The 19,740-nt window shown below is 41.6% G+C and overlaps 1 protein-coding gene across 6 annotated transcripts in view; it reads left to right on the top strand.

Moving 5' to 3' along the window:
* The window catches only part of LOC135113199 (uncharacterized), a 52,772-nt gene that overhangs the window by 29,953 nt on the left and 3,079 nt on the right, over positions 1-19,740 (top strand). For 2 of the 6 annotated variants that reach the window (XR_010274750.1, XR_010274748.1), the window contains one exon: positions 7,455-9,030. The exons of the other annotated variants lie outside the window; for them this stretch is intronic. The gene's annotated coding sequence lies outside the window, so the exon portion shown is untranslated. The remainder of the gene's footprint in view (positions 1-7,454; positions 9,031-19,740) is intronic. 6 annotated transcript variants of the gene reach the window in all.

Here is a 19,740-nt window from a genome sequence, read left to right as displayed (position 1 = left end):
GACCTCTTGCATAAAAAAAGATAATTGTTTCCAAAAATTAATAGTCTAGGTTACATGCTGTTATAAATGTATACAGCTTTTCTGTAATTCCAGAAAATGTAACAACTTCTATTATATTTGAATAAATGGCTGCAGAAATTAGGTTAAGGACAGCAGTGAATGCAAAGTAGTAAGTCATTCACCTCCTTCATTTGCTGTTCAATATCACTTAGTTATCTATGTTAGAATCTACATCATAAGAGTGTGAACTGATGACATTAATGTCTTGATCTAGTTTCTGTACAATTTCTTCTTATGGGTCAGTGTTTCCATTAGAATCATCTGATGGTGCATGATAAAAAGTATTAACATTTTTGTGCTAAATTGGAGCTTAAAATGTGCTAGATATAGAGTAAACTTTCTACACTTGGATGTTATGAAAAGCACTAGACTTAGTGTTAAATTGTCAACTTTGGTCTGGGCCATGCCTGAAGTCAGAGGATCTTTTCTTTTTTTTACTAATGGGGCACATTGCTTACTGTATTGCCTGCTGGAAGGAAAAATTAAAAGAAATGGCTATCTTATATACTTTTGCATCCCTACAAGACTCAGATTCTTGAGTTTGGAAGATGGGTGGTGGGTGTGATGGGCAGACAAAATATTTACTCAAAACTCATTCAGATCGGACAAACTGCTATCCCTGCCCCATCAGTGGGTGTATCAGTGGCTTCAAAAATGGAGCAAGATGCAATAAATTGAATGAAATATAAGTAGGACATCATGTACATACCACAAATTAAGCACCAAGAACTGTTCCATTGATGGCACAACATATAGTATGGTAGATGGTGTATTATATGAAAAAGTCAGCGTCTTGCATGGTACAGGAGTGGTACTAGGTCAAAACAAATACACTCAGGGAGAGGCTGAAGAAAATCCAGATGTAATAAAAGTGTTGGGTGTCCAAAAGGAAATGGAGAGAATAATGCTTGGCATAACATGGAGAATAAGAAGTGATCATTGTATTCATTAGACAGTAGATGAAAGTTCATTAGACAGCAGGTGAAAGTTCGTGATAAAAAAAGTGGCTATAAATGAGACGCATCATCGCCGACCCGGCGATTAAAATAAATGAATGGCAAAACTCTTTATATTGAAAGTAAATGTATGTTGCTTTCTGAAATACAGGGAGATTCTGTTATATGAGCATCTGTTATACGAGAAATTGATGATAGGAGAAATGCAAATTAGGGACTGTTTTCTTTATATGAGTGCAGAAAACTTATATGACTTTCAGTCCAAGGTGAAAGCAAATTCCTGATTGTTGATATTTTTACTACACTTGATATAGGCATTATCAGTAGAACCGAAAATACAAGTTTCATAGTATGTCATCAGTGATAAAAATGTAATTTGATTTATTACCACAGTTCAAAGAGGAAAAAATAGGCCCTCAAAATTCACGTGCTTTCCAAAAGCACAGGAAAATAGTGATAGGTCTGGGGAAGAGTAGAGGACAGCGTCACGTGCCACCACTAGTCCTTTTTTTTTTTTTTTTTTTTTTTTTTTTAGGGACACTGGCCAAGGGCAACAAAAATCCCCCCCCAATAAAAGAAAAAAAAACACAGATGCCAGTCCCAGAAAAGGGTCCAAAATCGGTGGTCAAAAATTGAAGGATAAGTGTCTTGAAAGCTTCCTCTTAAAGGAATTCAAGTTATAGGAAGGTGAAATACAGAAGCAGGCAGAGAGTTCCAGAGTTTACCAGAGAAGGGGATGAGTGACTGAGAATACTGGTTAACTCTTGCATCAGAGAGGTGGACAGAATAGGGATGAGAGAAAGAAGAGTCTTGTGCAGCAAGGCTACTGGAGAAGGGGAGGCATGCAGTTAGCATGAAAATAGCAGTAGAAGACAGCTAGAGATCCAACATTGCAGCGATGGGAGAGAGGCTGAAGTCAGTCAGTTTTTTTTTTTCTTTTTTTTTTTTTTTTTAAATGTAGGAAGGACACTGGCTAAGGGCAACAAAAATCCAATACAAAAAATGCCCACTGAAATGCCAGTCCCATAAAAGGGTCAAAGCAGTGGTCAAAAATTGATGAATAAGTGTCTTGAAACCTCCCTCTTGAAGGAATTCAAGTCATAGGAAAGTGGAAATGCAGAAGCAGGCAGGGAGTTCCAGAGTTTACCAGAGAAAGGGATGAATGATCGAGAGTACTGGTTAACTCTTGTGTTAGATAGGTGAACAGAATAGGGGTGAGAGAAAGAAGAAAGTCTTGTGCAGTGAGGCTGCAGGAGGAGGTGAGGCATGTAGTCAGCAAGATCAGAATAGCAGTTAGCATGAAAATAGCGGTAGAAGACAGCTAGAGATGCAACATTGCGGTGATGAGAAAGAGGCTGAAGATAGTCAGTTAGAGGAGAGGAGTTGATGAGATGAAAAGCTTTTGATTCCACCCTGTCTAGAAGAGCAGTATGAGTGGAACCCCCCCAGACATGTGAAGTATACTCCATACATGGACGGATAAGGCCCTTGTACAGAGTTAGCAGCTGGAGGGATGAGAAAAACTGGCGGAGACGTCTCAGAACGCCTAACTTCATAGAAGCTGTTTTAGCTAGAAGAGAGTGGGTGACAAGACAGAACCCTGAGGAACACCACTGTTAATAGATTTAGGAGAAGAACAGTGACTGTCTACCACAGCAGCAATAGAACGGTCAAAAAGGAAACTTGAGATGAAGTTACAGAGAGAAGGAGAGAAGCTGTAGGAGGGTAGTTTGGAAATCAAAGCTTTGTGCCAGACTCTATCAAAAGCTTTTTTGATATGTCCAAGGCAACAGCAAAAGTTTCACCAAAATCACTAAAAGAGGGTGACCAAGACTCGGTAAGGAAAGCCAGAAGATCACCAGTAAAGCGGCCATGACGGAACCCATACTGGCGATCAGGTAGAAGGTTGTGAAGTGATAAATGTTTAAGAATCTTCCTGTTGAGGATAGATTCAAAAACTTTAGATAGGCAGGAAATGAAAGCAATAGGACGGTAATTTGAGGGATTAGAACGGTCACCCTTTTTAGGAACAGGCTGAATGTAGGCAAACTTCCAGCAAGAAGGAAAGGTAGATGTTGACATACAGAACTGAAAGAGTTTGACTAGGCAAGGTGCAAGCACGGAGGCACAGTTTTGGAGAACAATAGGAGGGACCCCATCAGGTCCATAAGCCTACTGAGGGTTTAGGCCAGCGAGGGCATGGAAAACATCACTGCGAAGAATTTTAATAGGTGGCATGAAGTAGTCAGAAGGTGGAGGAGAGGGAGGAACAAGCCCTGAATCGTCCAAGGTAGAGTTTTTTGCAAAGGTTTGAGCAAAGAGTTCAGCTTTAGAGATAGATTTGATAACAGTGGTGCCATCTGGTTGAAATAAAGGAGGGAAAGAAGAAGCAAAGTTATTGGAGATATTTTTGGCTAGATGCCAGAGGTCACAAGGGGAGTTAGATCTTGAAAGATTTTGACACTTTCTGTTAATGAAGGAGTTTTTGGCTAGTTGGAGAACAGATGGCATGGTTCTGGGCAGAAATATAAAGTGCATGAGATTCTGGTGATGGAAGGCTTAAGTACCTTTTGTGGGCCACCTCTATCATGTATAGTACGAGAACAAGCTGTGTTAAACCAAGGTTTGGAAGGTTTAGGTCAAGAAAAAGAGTGAGGAATGTATGCTTCCATGCCAGACACTACCACCTCTGTTATGTGCTCAGCACACAAAGACGGGTCTCTGACACGGAAGCAGTAGTCATTCCAAGGGAAATCAGCAAAATACCTCCTCAGGTCCCCCCAACTAGCAGAGGCAAAATACCAGAGGCACCTTCGCTTAGGGGGATCCTGAGGAGGGACTGTAGCGATAGGACAAGATATAGATAAGAGATTGTGATCGGAGGAGCCTAACGGAGAAGAGAGGGTGACAACATAATCAGAAGGATTAGAGGTCAGGAAAAGGTCAAGAATGTTGGGTGTATCTCCCAAGACTGTCAGGAATACGAGTAGGGTGTTGCACCAGTTGCTCTAGGTCATGGAGGATAGCAAAGTTGAAGGCTAGTTCACCAGGATGGTCAGTGAAGGGAGAGGAAAGCCAAAGCTCGTGGTGAACACTGAAGTCTCCAAGAATGGAGATCTCTGCAAAAGGGAAGAGAGTCAGAATGTAGTTAAGTAGTCAAAGAATTTCTTATTGTCAGTTAGAGGAGAGGAGTTGATGAGATGAAAAGCTTTTGATTTAGCCCTGTCTAGAAGAGTGGTATGAGTGGAATCCTGCCAGACATGTGAAGCATATTCCATACATGGACGGATAAGGCCCTTGTACAGAGTTAGCAGCTGGGTGGGTGAGAAAAACTGGCGGAGACGTCTCAGAACGCAGAGAGTGGGTGAGAGAACAGAACCCTGAGGAACACCACTGTTAATAGATTTAGGAGAAGAACAGTGACCGTCTACCACAGCAGCAATAGAACGGTCAGAGAGGAAACTTGACATGAAGTTTCAGAGAGAAGGACAGAAGCCATAGGAGGGTAGTTTGAAAATCAAAGATTTGTGCCAGACTCTATCAAAAGTTTTTGATATTATCCAAGGCAACAGCAAAAGTTTCACCAGAATCTCTAAAAGGATGACCAAGACTCAGTAAGGAAAGCCAGAAGATCACCAGTAGAGCAGCCTTGATGGAATCCATACTGGCGATCAGACAGAAGGTTGTGAAGTGATAGATGTTTAAGAATCTTGCTGTTGAGGATAGATTAAAAAACTTTAGATAGGTAAAGAAATTAAGGCAATAGGATGTTATTTTGAAGGATTAGAACAGTCACCCTTTTTAGGAACAGGCTGAATGTAGGTAAACTTCCAGGAAGAGGTAGATGTTGACAGACAGAGCTGAAAGAGTTTGACTAGGCAAGGTGCAAGCATGGAGGCACAGTTTTGGAGAATGATAGGAGGGTACCCATCAAGTCCATAAGCCTTCCAAGGGTTTAGGCCAGCGAGGGCATAGAAAACATCATTGCGAAGAATTTTAATAGGTAGCATGAAGTAGTCAGAAGGTGGAGGAGAGGGAGGAACAAGCCCTGAATCGTCCAAGGTAGAGTTTTTTGCAAAGGTTTGAGCAAAGAGTTCAGCTTTAGAGATAGATTTGATAACAGTGGTGCCATCTGGTTGAAATAAAGGAGGGAAAGAAGAAGCAAAGTTATTGGAGATATTTTTGGCTAGATGCCAGAGGTCACAAGGGGAGTTAGATCTTGAAAGATTTTGACACTTTCTGTTAATGAAGGAGTTTTTGGCTAGTTGGAGAACAGATGGCATGGTTCTGGGCAGAAATATAAAGTGCATGAGATTCTGGTGATGGAAGGCTTAAGTACCTTTTGTGGGCCACCTCTATCATGTATAGTACGAGAACAAGCTGTGTTAAACCAAGGTTTGGAAGGTTTAGGTCAAGAAAAAGAGTGAGGAATGTATGCTTCCATGCCAGACACTACCACCTCTGTTATGTGCTCAGCACACAAAGACGGGTCTCTGACACGGAAGCAGTAGTCATTCCAAGGGAAATCAGCAAAATACCTCCTCAGGTCCCCCCAACTAGCAGAGGCAAAATACCAGAGGCACCTTCGCTTAGGGGGATCCTGAGGAGGGACTGTAGCGATAGGACAAGATATAGATAAGAGATTGTGATCGGAGGAGCCTAACGGAGAAGAGAGGGTGACAACATAATCAGAAGGATTAGAGGTCAGGAAAAGGTCAAGAATGTTGGGTGTATCTCCCAAGACTGTCAGGAATACGAGTAGGGTGTTGCACCAGTTGCTCTAGGTCATGGAGGATAGCAAAGTTGAAGGCTAGTTCACCAGGATGGTCATTGAAGGGAGATGAAACCCAAAGCTGGTGGTGAACATTGAAGTCTCCAAGAGTGGAGATCTCTGCAAAAGGGAAGAGAGTCAGAATGTACTCCATTTTGGAAGTTAAGTAGTCAAAGAATTTCTTGTTGCCAGAGGAGTTAGGTTAGAGGTATACATCACAGATAAATTTAGTTTGAGAGTGACTCTGTAGTCGTAGGCAGATGGTGAAAAACTCAGAAGATTCAAGAGCGTGGGCACAAGAGGAGTTTAAGTCGTTGTGCACATAAACACAACATACAGCTTTGGATCGAAAATGAGGATAGAGAAAGTAGGAGGGAACAGAAAAGGGGCTACTGTCAGTTGCCTCAGACACCTGAGTTTCAGTGAGGAAAAGAAGATGAGGTTTAGAAGAGGAGAGGTGATGTTGTACAGACTGAAAATTAGATCTTAGACTGCGAATGTTGCAGAAGTTAATGAAGAAAAAGTTGAGGGGGTGTCAAGACACTTAGGGTTGTTGTCAGAAGGGCAGTCTGACCTGGGGACATTTGTGGTCCTCTCCCCAGATGGGGACTCTGAGGCTGGTGTAGGAGTCACCATTATAATTTTGAAATTTTGAGTGAAGGGTGTGTGTTATTAGGTGCTTGTAGTTTTGTGTGGAGGAAGATAGTTGTCTTTAGAGGGGAAGCTGTGACTGCCCACTTGTGTTGTAAGACACAAAGGGAAATGTTCAGTGAGGTCATAGCTGAGTTTAATGATAAGTTCACAGCACCCCCTGATCCAGTGCTTTAGGCCTCACTGGGAGTAATTATCGTTTCGACAGGTACCTACTGCCTCCTCCTCATCAGAGGGGTAGCCTCTGATGTAGGGTGTTCGCTCCATTTATTGCTCTCTCTCTCTCTCTCTCTCTCTCTCTCTCTCTCTCTCTCTCTCTCTCTCTCTCTCTCTCTCTCTCTCTCTCTCTCTCTCTCTCTCTCTCTCTCTCTCTCTCTCTCTCTCTCTCTCTCTCTCTCTCTCTCTCTCTCTCTCTCTGCATTTTTTTTCTTTATGTTTTTCCCCTTCCTCTTCCTCTCCCTCCCAGTGTGCCTTGAAATTGCATTGGATGTGACACAAAATTAGTTCCTTCACTCCACTCAAAAGCATATGTATCCGGTGTGGTTGCATGCACGTGCTTCCTTCCGTGAGGCACAGTTCTACGTTTCTTTCTCTTTCCTTACGTGACATTAGATGTCACGTTAGGAATGAGGTTCGTTGCTGTCACTCAGTGTGGTCTCAAACTGGCTTCCTGTTACTCTGTGAAATTGTCACTACTGTTTTTATCAGTGTCAAGCACTGTTGATTCACTTATGCTTCCTTCCTCATCTGAAGAATGTGATCCAAGATTGGGGTGAAGACTCTCTGGTGGAGATATACCAGCCTCAGAGTTACTAGAACTGGGGAATGCTTCTGCCATCCTCTCATGAATTAGAGTGAGGCTGCATTTCCACTGACCCAGTACCCACGCAGATAGTGTATTCTTATCGCTGTGACCTGTGTTGCCACCCTATGTTTTCCACTTTCGCATTGTATACCAACATTTACCAAAATAAAGGTATTTTTATTGCTCTGACTTGTATTGCCACTCTTTGTAGGATAGAGGCATCTGGCAACTGCAAGAGGCGATGCACTTTTTCCTGCCAAGGCACTGAGGCAGTGGTCCAGCTCCCGCTACACGGAGAAGGTGTGCACCTTATATATGGATACTCAGTAAAGCAACCTAAGGAGCCCTGCCTTTATCTTCAACCCTTCATGGCGCAGTGATCGGAGCTCAACCACACCTACAATGTCTTCACGCTGCCCAGGAGCCACTACACCTCGAGGGAGCAGAATCAGGGCAGCACGATGCCCTGCCCTTACCATAACAAGACCTGACCTGACGGGCCTGCTAAGCGGTATGGCATCCCTGATGACACGCCGCTCACCGAGCAGCAGACCACCTGCTGCTGCCACTCCAGAGAAGTGCAAGATGGAAATGACGGCTGCAGGATTTCAAACGTGGCGCCGCTCAGTGGAGACGTGGCTGCGTCTAGCTGCATGGCCCAACAAGGAGACCGTGCTCCATATCTGGCTACTCTGTGTCCCTGACCTACAGTGCGCCCTGGATACAAGGTTTGACACGGGACATTAGGAGACTTGTCCACGCTAATTTTCCCCAACCATCACTGCTGGTTGCCGGTGTGGGGCTGGTGGGTGACGAAGTTAGCAGCAACATTCCAGCAAGACCCACATCGATGCCTCTCCAGCCTCTCGAGAAAAATGTGGCATGTCTCGAGGAGTGGCTGTTACAACAGTTCTTGTCCTCAACTTTCAACACTGACAGATACCCACTGCAGGTGATGCAGGGCCCGCTGCACTCCATCCACCTCAAGGAAGGTGCCCCACACCTGCCACACACCAGCTTCCATCCCCAAGCACTGGGCAAACGAAGTGAAAAAACAACTCGATGAGGATGTCAAAAGAGGAGTGATTCATCTGGTGCCCGCAGGGGAGGCTACTGAATGGTGCGCTTGGATAGTTGTGGTTGCCAAGAAGTCAGGAAGTCAGGAAAGTACACTTATCCCAGCAAGTAATGTGCAAAAGAAGTGGGAAGCTTTCATCAATATTTATGAAGAGGGAGTGAAAAGATATGTACCAAAAGTAGAGACAAAGAGAAGATATAACAATGACTGGTATAATAGAAGATGTGAAATAGCTAGGGAGGAGAGGGAAATGGCATGGAATAGATGGTGGAGGAAAAATATGCAGGAGCTATGGCAAAACTACACAACTACAAGAAATGAATATGTAAGGGTTATTAGAGAAGAAAGGAAAAATTATGAGAAAGATGTTATGGACAAATGCAAAGAGGAACCAAAACTATTCTTCAGATATGTGAACAGCAAAATGAAAATTAGAGAAGGAATAAGCAGATTGAAGGTGAATGGTCAAACGTGTAAGGATCCAGCTGAATTGGCAGAGATAATGAACAGGAGTTTTCAATCAGTATTCACAAAAGAGAAAACATTTGTGTGGCAGAGTGAGATGAGTGAAGAAATGTGTCTGGGGGAAATCCAAGTTACTGAAGAGGATGTCCGGAAAAAGATGAAGGGACTAGACATTAGGAAGGGCCCTGGACCTGATGGAGTGTCAGGATGGATACTAAAAGAGTGCAATCAGCAGTTGACATGGGTAATACATAATATTATTGAAAGCTCCCTAATTGAAAGCAGAGTCCCAATTGAATGGAAGAGAGCCAACATAGTGCCAATATATAAATGTGATAGTAAAGAGGAGCCCTTAAACTATAGACCTGTGTCTCTAACAAGTGTGGTGTGCAAAATGTGTGAAAGATTGGTGAAGGATAAATGGATGCAGTACCTAGAAGGAAATTAAGTGATAATAAAGCAACAATTTGGATTTGGGAGAGGGAGATCGTGTATTACAAACTTACTGAGTTTTTATTCTAGGGTGGTAGATATAATGGAAGAAAGAGATGGATGGACTGATTGTGTTTATTTAGACCTGAAGAAGGCCTTTGATAAAGTGCCACACAGAAAATTGTTGTGGAAGTTGAAGCATAATGGTGGGCTAAGAGGGGGCCTGCTGAGATGGAAAATTTCTTGACAAAAAGAGAAATGAGAACAGTGGTAAAAGATAAAAAATCATCATGGAGGGAAGTCATAAGTGGAGTAACCCAAGGCTCATTACTTGCACCAATCATGTTTTCAGTCTATATAAATGATATGTGTGAACAGCTACATGAGCATTTTTACGGATGATGCAAAGTTGCTGAAGAAAGTTGAGAGAGAGTGCAGAAGACTGTGGAACGTTACAAGAAGACCTGAACAAGATATCAGAGTGGAGTTATAGATGGGAAATAGAATTTAATTTAAAGAAGTGTAAGGTAATAGAATTTGGAAAAAGTACAAGAAGAGTAAAAGGAAATTATGTGTTGAATGGTGTAAGGGTGAGTGGAGCAGAAGAGGAAAAAGATCTCGGTGTTACAGTGACTTGGAACCTGACCCCGGAGAGACACATTAGCAAAATTACAGGAGAAACCTATAACTTGTTGAGAAGAATAAGGCAGGCCTTTGCATATATGGATGAAGAGATGGTCAGGAAGATGATTGTGTCGCTGATAAGACCCAGACTAGAATATGCAGCAGTAGTGTGGTCGCCATACAAGAACAAGGATATAAGGAAGTTGGAGAGAGTTCAGAGAGCAGCTACGAAGATGGTACCAAGTATCAGGGACTTGTCATATGAAGAGAGACTGGAAAAGCTACATCTACCAACATTGGAAAAGAGGAGAGAAAGGGGAGACTTGGTTGCGATAAATAAAGCATATGAGGGAGTAGAGGAGGTGGACCGGAGCAACTTAATGGTCTGGAATACATGGGACACTAGAGGATATGGGAAGAGGCTGAAGAGGAGTGCTTGTAGAAGAGATGTCAAAAAGTGTAGTTTCCCATATAGAAATATTGATGTATGGAACAGTCTGGATGAAGAGATAGTAAATGCAGAAAGTATACATGGATTCAAGGCTAAGTTGGATATTAAAAGATATGGAGATGGGACAGCACAAGCATAGCTCTTTTCCCATAAAGCACAACTAGGTAAATACACACACACACACCTTGACTTTTTCTCTCTCTCTCTCTCTCTCTCTCTCTCTCTCTCTCTCTCTCTCTCTCTCTCTCTCTCTCTCTCTCTCTCTCTCTCTCTCTCTCTCTCTCTCTCTCTCTCTCTCTCTCTCTCTCTCTCTATACAAGTGTTCCCATTCCTATATTCCTCTCTTCATTCTCTCCTTCCTTCTTTAGCATCTTGCTTTTCTTCATTCCGCCATTCCGTATCAGATTCCTTCACTCCTGACATCCATGTACATATTCCATCTCTTTGATTCCTTCTTTCACTCATGAAATTTCTCTCTCTCTCTCTCTCTCTCTCTCTCTCTCTCTCTCTCTCTCTCTCTCTCTCTCTCTCTCTCTCTCTCTCTCTCTCTCTCTCTCTCTCTCTCTCTCTCTCTCTCTCTCTCTCTCTCTCCAATTCTCAGCTTTATGTAAACATCCAAAATTTGTAGTGTCTGCCTTTACAACTCTAATTTTCTCCTCCACTACCACATTTTCTGTTATGTGCTTCTACCCGAAAGAGTTGCCAGAGGTCTTCTACTTTTAACAAAAACTCGAGTGAGGGCATTGTTATATGATTTGAAGCTCTCATGATGGCATGAATAAGTTGCCAGCGATTGCTAGAACACAGCTGGAGTGAAGCCCGCCGCGAAAATTCAAAACATACGTTGCAAAAATTCTTGATTACATATGCGATTACCACGTCACGGGATATGAGAGACTTGATTATATAAGCGATCGCAGCACTTTAAGGGTTAAAATTGAAAAGCTTAACCGCTATAGGGCAGGTGATGGGGAATTCTCACCTGTTTAGAGAACAGCAGGGTGTGGGAATTCCTGCTCTCCTCTCTTCTGCCAAGATTTGTACTCTTTGTGATCACAAGATTTGTAATCATTGTGTCTGGTGGCTGATGGCAACCCCTGTTCTTCGTTTCCCTCAAGTTCAAATGCACAACTGACCAGAAATGGAGGGATACACTGACAACTTTTTCCCCATGTCCAGATGTGTGGATGAAAGCAGCCTGATTAGGATTCCCTGTACCTTCAAACCTATTATTGGGAAGTGCACCAAGTTGACCCCCCCAAAAAAAAAAATCGTTGAAAGAGGGACTTTTCATAAGATGTCTTTTTTAAGATGCATGTTGTGTGGGTGGTCAGGATGTGGAGCTGGGTGAGGTGAGAGAACGAGTCCAAGGTTCATCTGTACTCACACGAACAAGTTTGCTCAGCATGGCCAAAAGAAATACCTCTTCCCAATGTGATATCTCTGCCATGCTACAAATGAGGGACTTCCAGTTTCTTTTATCGTGTAAAGGAAAGCTTGGCGGTGAAAAAAACATTATTAATGATTGGTTTTTTGTCTGAAATTGCCCTACAGGGCATTGGTGAAAAACATCTTTTGTTTGGCAAAACCTGCCAGCACAGCACATGCATTGCAAGGACACATTTGTCATCTATTCTGTCCTTTAGGAGTTAAAACCTGCATCCTCCTGATAACACATCTGGGCTGTATGGTGATGCATGATGATTCAAATACACAAAGATGAGTTTGTGAGTGCTGGAAGACGACAATACACCCCTTCCTTGTCTCCTACCTACCATGCAGTATCTTACCAGTCCTTTAAACTGAACTTAGTGTCTCTCAGACTCCCACTGTTATAGTCTTACTGCTCATTATTACACTCGTACTGTATCGTAATTTTGCGTGTAAGCATATTTACAATACAGTACAAGTACAGTGTACAGTGCTTTATGTGACTGATTGGTGCTTGGATGTATAGTGTTACTGCTAGCATGTTCTTTCATTCACTGTCTTTAGTGTGATGTTGTGTGTGTGTAGTTGCCTACCTAGTGAAATACAGGACAAGAGCCACACTAGTCTTGTGCCGTCCTGTCTCTATATCGACTTTTATCTAGATTTTCTCTAAATTTATGAATTGTTTTTACACAGTCTCATTCTTAAGTTCATTCCACACTGTTATATTTCTGTGGGGGAAGCTATGTTTCTTAATGTCTCTTCTGCAAACACTCCTTTTCAATTTCCCTCCATGTCCTCTTGTGTCTCTCATATCTGTTATCATGAGGTCTTCTTTGTCCAACTTTTCCATTCCTTCCAATATTCTATGTAATGCTATTAAATCATCTCTTTCCCTCCTTTTTTCTAGTGTAGTCAGGCCCACTCTCTTCAACCTTTTCTCATAACTATACTCTCTTAAGCATGCAGGGATTTTAGTCGCAGCTCTGGATTTTTCTAACTTTCTTGTATCCTTTTTCAAACTTGGTGACCTCACAAATGCTGTGTACTCCAATCTTGGATGTATCATCATTGTTATCAGTTTTTTCTTATCATATCTTCATCAATATAGGAGAATGCTATCTTGATGTTTCTCAGCAGATTGTATGTTTCTCCTATAATTTTGTGGTTCCCAAATGACAAATTATCAGTAATAATTACTCTAAGGTCTTTTTCTTCTGATCTTAGAGAGATTTCCTCATTTCCTAAGTAATAGTTGCCAACTGATCTTTTCACACTTTTTCCAAACCTCATCACACTACATTTTTTAAGCATTAAACTCCATGTTCCACCTCAATTACCATTCATTAATCTCAATTAAGTCCTGATTTAAAGCATTACAGTCCTCTTCATTTATTACTTTCCTCATAATCTTAGTGTCATCAGCGAAAAGGTTCATGTAACTTTCTACACCTTCTGTCATATCATTTACACAAACTGTGAACATAATAGGTGCAAGTACCAAGCCTTGCGGGACTCCACTTATTACCGTTCTCCAGTTCGACCTGCTGCCTTTAATTATTGTCCACATTTCTATGTTTGTCAAAAAATCAGTCATCCACTTTAACAGTGATCCACTGAGTCCTCCAGTTTTTTTTCCAATTTCCATATTAGTCTTCTGTGCTGCGTGGAACTTTATCAAATGCTTTTCTCAGATCTAAGTATATGCAGTCAACCCATCCATCTCTCTCTTGCACTGCATCTATTACTCTTGAGTAGAAACTTATCAAATTCGTAACACAAGATCTTCCTTTTCAGAAGCCAAACTGTTTCTCTGTTATCACCTTATTGTCTTCTAGGTATTTCACCCATCTGTTCTTGATGCTCTTTTCACAAATCTTCGCCACCACACTTGTGAGTGATACAGGTCTGTAATTTAATGGATCTTCTTTACTTCCGTTCTTGTAAATTGGAGTAATATCTGCCCGTTTCCAATCTATGGGTACTCTACCTTTTACCAGGGTGGTGCTAATTATATTGTGCAGTGCTGTGCAGTGTGTGTGTGTGTGTGTGTGTGTGTGTGTGTGTGTGTGTGTGTGTGTGTGTGTGTGTGTGTGTGACTGACCACATAGTGTCTAGATTGTGCCTTATTTTGCCTCTCACTATATCTCCCAAACAGCCAGTGAGTTCTGATGCGAGTCCTGACAGTAAAGCTAAACAAGCTAGAGTGTATCGGATGAGCCTTGTTTTGAGAAGTCACTGATACTAACTTGTACTAGATTGTTTGTCACTGCTTGATTGACTTACTGGATTTTGCTGGAGATGATGGTGGCTTGTTGATTCTCCAATGAATACTGGTAGGGTGGACTCTAGCTACGCATACAGGTTCTACTTATGTGAAAAAAAGTGGATCAAGTTCGAGAATCTGAGATGAAGAGATGGCCAATCAGGTGCCTGGAAATGGGGTAAAAGGACCAATGGTAGAGGTTGTTATTCTGACCAGTGCCTGCGAGGAAGACAAGGAAGGTGTTTTCCCTAAGGACTGGCAGAAATGTAGGGAAGGTGTGATATCCCCTTGAGAGGGAGAGAGGAAGGAGAAAAGGCCATATGAGGCCAGTGCACCTGGAATACTGGACAATGAAATATTTGAGTGATGAATATAGTAATAATCGTTATGACTGATGTGAATGATACATGAGTACCAATAATACTTGTTAAGAAAGTAGAAATTGTTGGGGCACAAGAGTGGTGAATAAGTTACTCTCCCTGATTTTTTTTCTTTTTTTATGTAGGAGGGACACTGGCCAAGGGCAACAAAAATCCAATAAAAAAAAACCCACTGAGATGCCAGTCCCAGAAAAGAGTCCAAAGTGGTAGTCAAAACTGAAGGATAAGTGTCTTGAAACCTCCCTCTTGAAGGAATTCAGGTTATAGGAAGGTGGAAATACAGAAGCTGGCAGGGAGTTTCAGAGTTTACCAGAGAATGGGATGAATGATTGAGAATACTGGTTAACGCTTGCATTAGAGAAGTGGACAGAATAGGGATGAGAGAAAGAAAAAAGTCTTGTGCAGCAAGGCCGTGGGAGGAGAGGAGACATGCAGTTAGCAAGATCAGAAGAGTAGATAGCATGAAAATAGCGGTAGAAGATTGCTAGAGATGCAACATTGTAGCGATGAGACAGAGGCTGAAGACAGTCAGTTAGAGGAGAGGAGTTGATGAGACCAAAAGCTTTTGATTCCATCCTGTCTAGAAGAGTGGTATGAATGGAACCCCCCAGACATGTGAAGCATACTCCATAGATGGACAGATAAGACCCTTGTACAGAGTTAGTAGCTGGGGGGTGAGAAAAACTGGCAGAGATGTCTCAGAACGCCCAACTTCATAGAAGCTGCTTTAGCTAGAGATAAGATGTGAAGTTTCCAGTTCAGATTATAAGTAAAGGACAGACCGAGGATGTTCAGTGTAGAAGAGAGGGACAGTTGAGTGTCATTGAAGAAGAGGGCATAATTGTCTGGAAGGTTGTGTGGAGTTGATAGATGGAGGAATTGAATTTTTGAGGCATTGAACAATACCAAGTTTCTTCTGCCCCCAATCAGAAATTTTAGTGAGATCAGAAGTCAGGCATTCTGTGGCTTCCTTGCATGAAATGTTTACTTCCTGAAGTGTTGGATGTCTATGAAAAGATGTGGAAAAGTGCAGGATGGTATCATCAGTGTAGGAATGAATAGGACAAGAAGTTTTGTTTAGAAGATCATTGATGAATAATAAGAAGAGAGTGGGCGACAGGACAAAACCCTGAGGAACACCACTGTTAATAGATTTAGGAGAACAGTGACTGTCTACCACAGCAGCAAAAGAACATTCAGAAAGGAAACTTGAAATGAAGTTACAGAGAGAAAGATAGAAACCATACAAGGCAAGTTTGGAAATCAAAGCTTTGTGCCAGACTCTATCAAAAACTTTTGATATATCCAATGCAACAGCAAAAGTTTCACCAAAATCTCTAAAAGAGGATGACCAAAACTCAGTAAGGAAAGCCAGAAGATCACCAGTAGAGCAACCTTGATGGAACCCATACTGGCGATCAGTTAGAAGGCTGTGAAGAGATAGATGTTTAAGAAACCTGTTGAGGATGGATTCAAAAACTTTAGAAAGGCAGGAAAATAAAGCAATAGGTCACCCTTTTTAGGAACAGGCTGAATTTAGGCAAACTTCCAGCAAGAAGGGAAGGTAGATGTTCACAGAATTGAAAGAGTTTCACTAAGCAAGGTGCAAGCATGGAGGCACAGTTTTTGGAGAACAATAGGAGGGACTCCATCAGATCCATAAGCCTCCCGAGGGTTTAGGCTAATGAGGGCATGGAAAACGTCATTGTGAAGAATTTTGATAGGTTACATGAAGTAGTCAGAAGGTGGAGGAGAGGGAGGAACAAACCCTGAATCGTCCAAGGTAGAGTTTTTAGCAAAGGTTTGAGTGAAGAGTTCAGCTTTAGAGATAGATGTGATAGTAGTGGTGCTATCTGGTTAAAATAAGGGAGGGAAAGAAGAAGAAGCAAAATTATTGGAGATATTTTTGGCTAGATGCCAGAAGTCACGAGGGGAGTTAGATCTTGAAAGATTTTGACACTTTCTATTAATGAAGGAGTTTTTGGCTAGTTGGAGAACAGACTTGGCATGGTTCCGAGCAGAAATATAAAGTGCATGAGATTCTGGTGGGTCATCTCTCTATCATGTATAACACGAGAGCAGGCTGTGTTAAACCAAGGTTTGGAAGGTTTAGGTTAAGAAAAAGAGTGAGGAATGTACGCCTCCATGCCAGACACTATCACCTCTGTTATGTGCTCGGCACACAAACACGGGTCTCTGACACGGAAGCAGTAGTCATTCCAAGGAAAATCAGTAAAATACCTTCTCAGGTCCCCCCAACTAGCAGAGGTAAAACGCCAGAGGCACCTCCACTTAGGGTGATCCTGAGGAGGCATTGAAGCAAAAGGACAAGGTACAGATGTGAAATTGTGATCAGAGGAGCCCAACAAAGAAGAGAGGGTGACAGCATAAGCAGAAGGATTAGAGGTTAGGAAAAGGTCAAGAATGTTGGGCGTATCTCCAAGATGGTCAGGAATATGAGTATGGGGTTGCACCAATTGTTCTAGGTCATGGAGGATAGCAAAATTGAAGGCTAGTTCACCAGGATGGTCAGTGGAAGGAGAGGAAAGCCCAAAGCTGGTGGTGAACATTGAAGTCTCCAATAATGGAGATCTCTGCAAAAGGAAAGAGAATCAGAATGTACTCCACTTTGGAAGTTAAATAGTCAAAGAATTTCTTATAGTCAGAGGAGTTAGGTGAGAGGTATACAGCACAGATAAATTTAGTTTAAGAGTGACTGATAGTTTGACCGATACTGATAGCAATACCCCAATATTTGACCGATACCGATACTAATACCAGTACCAGTGCACTGATTTTTTTTTTTTTATACAACAATTCCAGCAGCTAAAAGGCAATATCAAATGTTAAGAAAAAAAAAGTCCCACTACTTGTTCCACCATAGAAGGGAAAGAAAAAAAGTAATCAGTGGTGGCCTGAAAAAAAGTGTCCATAGTCAAGAATTTCTTCTTATCAAGTTTATTTTTAATAAACTTAAGTCCCTTAAAGACATGGGTAAAAAAAAATGATATGAAAAGTAGTCATATAAAGTAGTACTATTTATTTGATTATACATGGAGTATGGATATTTGGAAAAGGCAAATACTGTCATTTCTATAGTTATGATAATATAATTTCCAAAAAGCAAAATTCCCAAAACAATTCTAGAAGTGAACAATTTCCTTAGAAAAATTATCCCCTCAAAAAAAAAAAAAAAATAAATAAATAAAAAAACATCCATTGCAGTTTTGCCTGCTTCTTAGTAACAGAAATTTGACATTCATAAATTGTAATTAAAAACATTAACCTTTCACCTGTTTCATCATTAAGGCAATTCCTACAAGGGGAATACATGTTCCCCCCAATACTAAACAGCCTCACTTTAAACTGAAAATGATGGAAAAGACAAGTATTTATTTGCTAAGGTACTCAATTGAATATGGGAATCCACTTATGTTTACTTTCCACCAATCAAAAAGATTTTTTTCATGTGGCTGCATTCCCATGGACATGTACCTTTCTGTTTTATTGCCAACAGCTGCAAAAGTTGTCAGCAATGACCCCTTGCATTCTGACCGTATTTGTGATGAGTCAGTGAAGCAGTGTTTCCATCTTCACTTTTTACTAGGAAGACAAGTTCATCATAGCATTTACCAGAATTAAAATAATTTAAATCGTCCTCTTGAAAATTGCCTTGCAGCTGCACATTTTCTACCTCAGAATCGTTTTTAACACGTTCCACCATAAGAACTAGAAGCATCAGCTTCCTCGTTTCTGTGCACCTCTTGTTCTGCCTGCACAGTCTGCTGTTGCTTCTCAAAGGTTTCCACCAACTTCTTTTGAATGTTTACCTGAGCATTTCACATACTTCATCATTGGTGTCAGAAAAAATTACCTTTATATTACAGATCAAGAAATGTTGCAAGGATCATGTTGTTGTCACTCAAATAGAGGAGGAGGCAGTAGGCACCTGACGAAACAATAATTACTCCCAGTAAGATCTAAAGCACTGGATCAGGGAGTGCTGTGAACTTATCATTAATTCCAGCTGTGACCTCACTGAACATTTCCCTTTGTGTCTCATAACACACACACCCTTCACTCAAAAACTTAAAATTATCATGGTGACTCCTACACCAGCCTCGGAGTCCCAGTCTGGGGAGGGGACCACAAACGTCCCCAGGTTGTATTGCTTTTCTGATAATGACCCTTACTAAGTGTCTTGACACCCTCCTCAACTTTTTCTTCATTAACTTCTGCAACATTTGTGGTCTAAGATCTCATTTTCAATCTGTAGAACACCACCTCTCCTCTTCTTAACCTCATCTTCTTTTCCTCACTGAAACTCAGGTGTCTGAGGCAACTGACAGTAGCCCCTTTTCTGTTCCCTCCTATTTTCTCTATCCTCATTTTCAATCCAAAGCTGGATGTTGTGTTTATATGCGCAATGACTTAACGTCCTCGTGTGCCCACGCTCCTAAATCTTACGAGTTTTCCACCATCTGGCTATGACTACAGAGTCACTCTCAAACTAAATTTATCTGTGCTGTATACCTCTCACCTAACTCCTCTGACTATAAGAAATTCTTTGACTACTTAACTTCCAAAGTGGAGCACATTCTGACTCTTCCCTTTTGCAGAGATCTCCATTCTTGGAGACTTCAGTGTTCACCACCAGCTTTGGCTTTCCTCTCCTTTCACTGAGTATCCTGGTGAACTAGCCTTCAACTTTGCTATCCTCCATGAGCAATTGGTGCAACACCCTACTCGTATTCCTTATTCTTACTCGTATTCCGTATTGGAGATACACCCAACATTCTTGACCTTTTCCTGACCTCTAATCCTTTGCTTATGCTGTCACCCTCTCTTCTCCATTGGACTCTTCTGATCATAATCTCATATCTGTATCTTGTCCTATTGCTCCAGTCCCTCCTCAGGATCCCCCTAAGCAAAGATGTCTTTGGTGTTTTGCCTCTGCTAGTTGGGGGGACCTGAGGAGGTATTTTGCTGATTTTCCTTGGAATGACTACTGCTTCTGTGTCAGAGACCCGTCTTTGTCTGCTGAGCGCATAACAGAGGTGATAGTGTCTGGCATGGAGGTGTACATTCCTCAGTCTTTTTTCTTGATCTAAACCTTCTATTCCAAACCTTGGCTTAACACAGCTTGTTCTCTTGCTATACATGATAGAGAGGTGGCCCACAAAAGGTACTTAAATCTTCCATCACCAGAATCTCATGCACTTTATATTTCTGTCCAGAACCATGCCAAGTCTGTTCTCCAACTAGCCAAAAACTCCTTTATTAATAGAAAGTGTCAAAATCTTTTAAGATCTAACTCCCCTCATGATTTCTGGCATCTAACCAAAAATATCTCCAATAACTTTGCTTCTT

Source organism: Scylla paramamosain, chromosome 25, assembly GCF_035594125.1.
Source record: "Scylla paramamosain isolate STU-SP2022 chromosome 25, ASM3559412v1, whole genome shotgun sequence".
Lineage (NCBI taxonomy): Eukaryota > Metazoa > Arthropoda > Malacostraca > Decapoda > Portunidae > Scylla > Scylla paramamosain.
The sequence above is the reverse complement of the archived record's forward strand: the minus strand, read 5'-3'. Positions and strand labels throughout refer to the sequence as shown.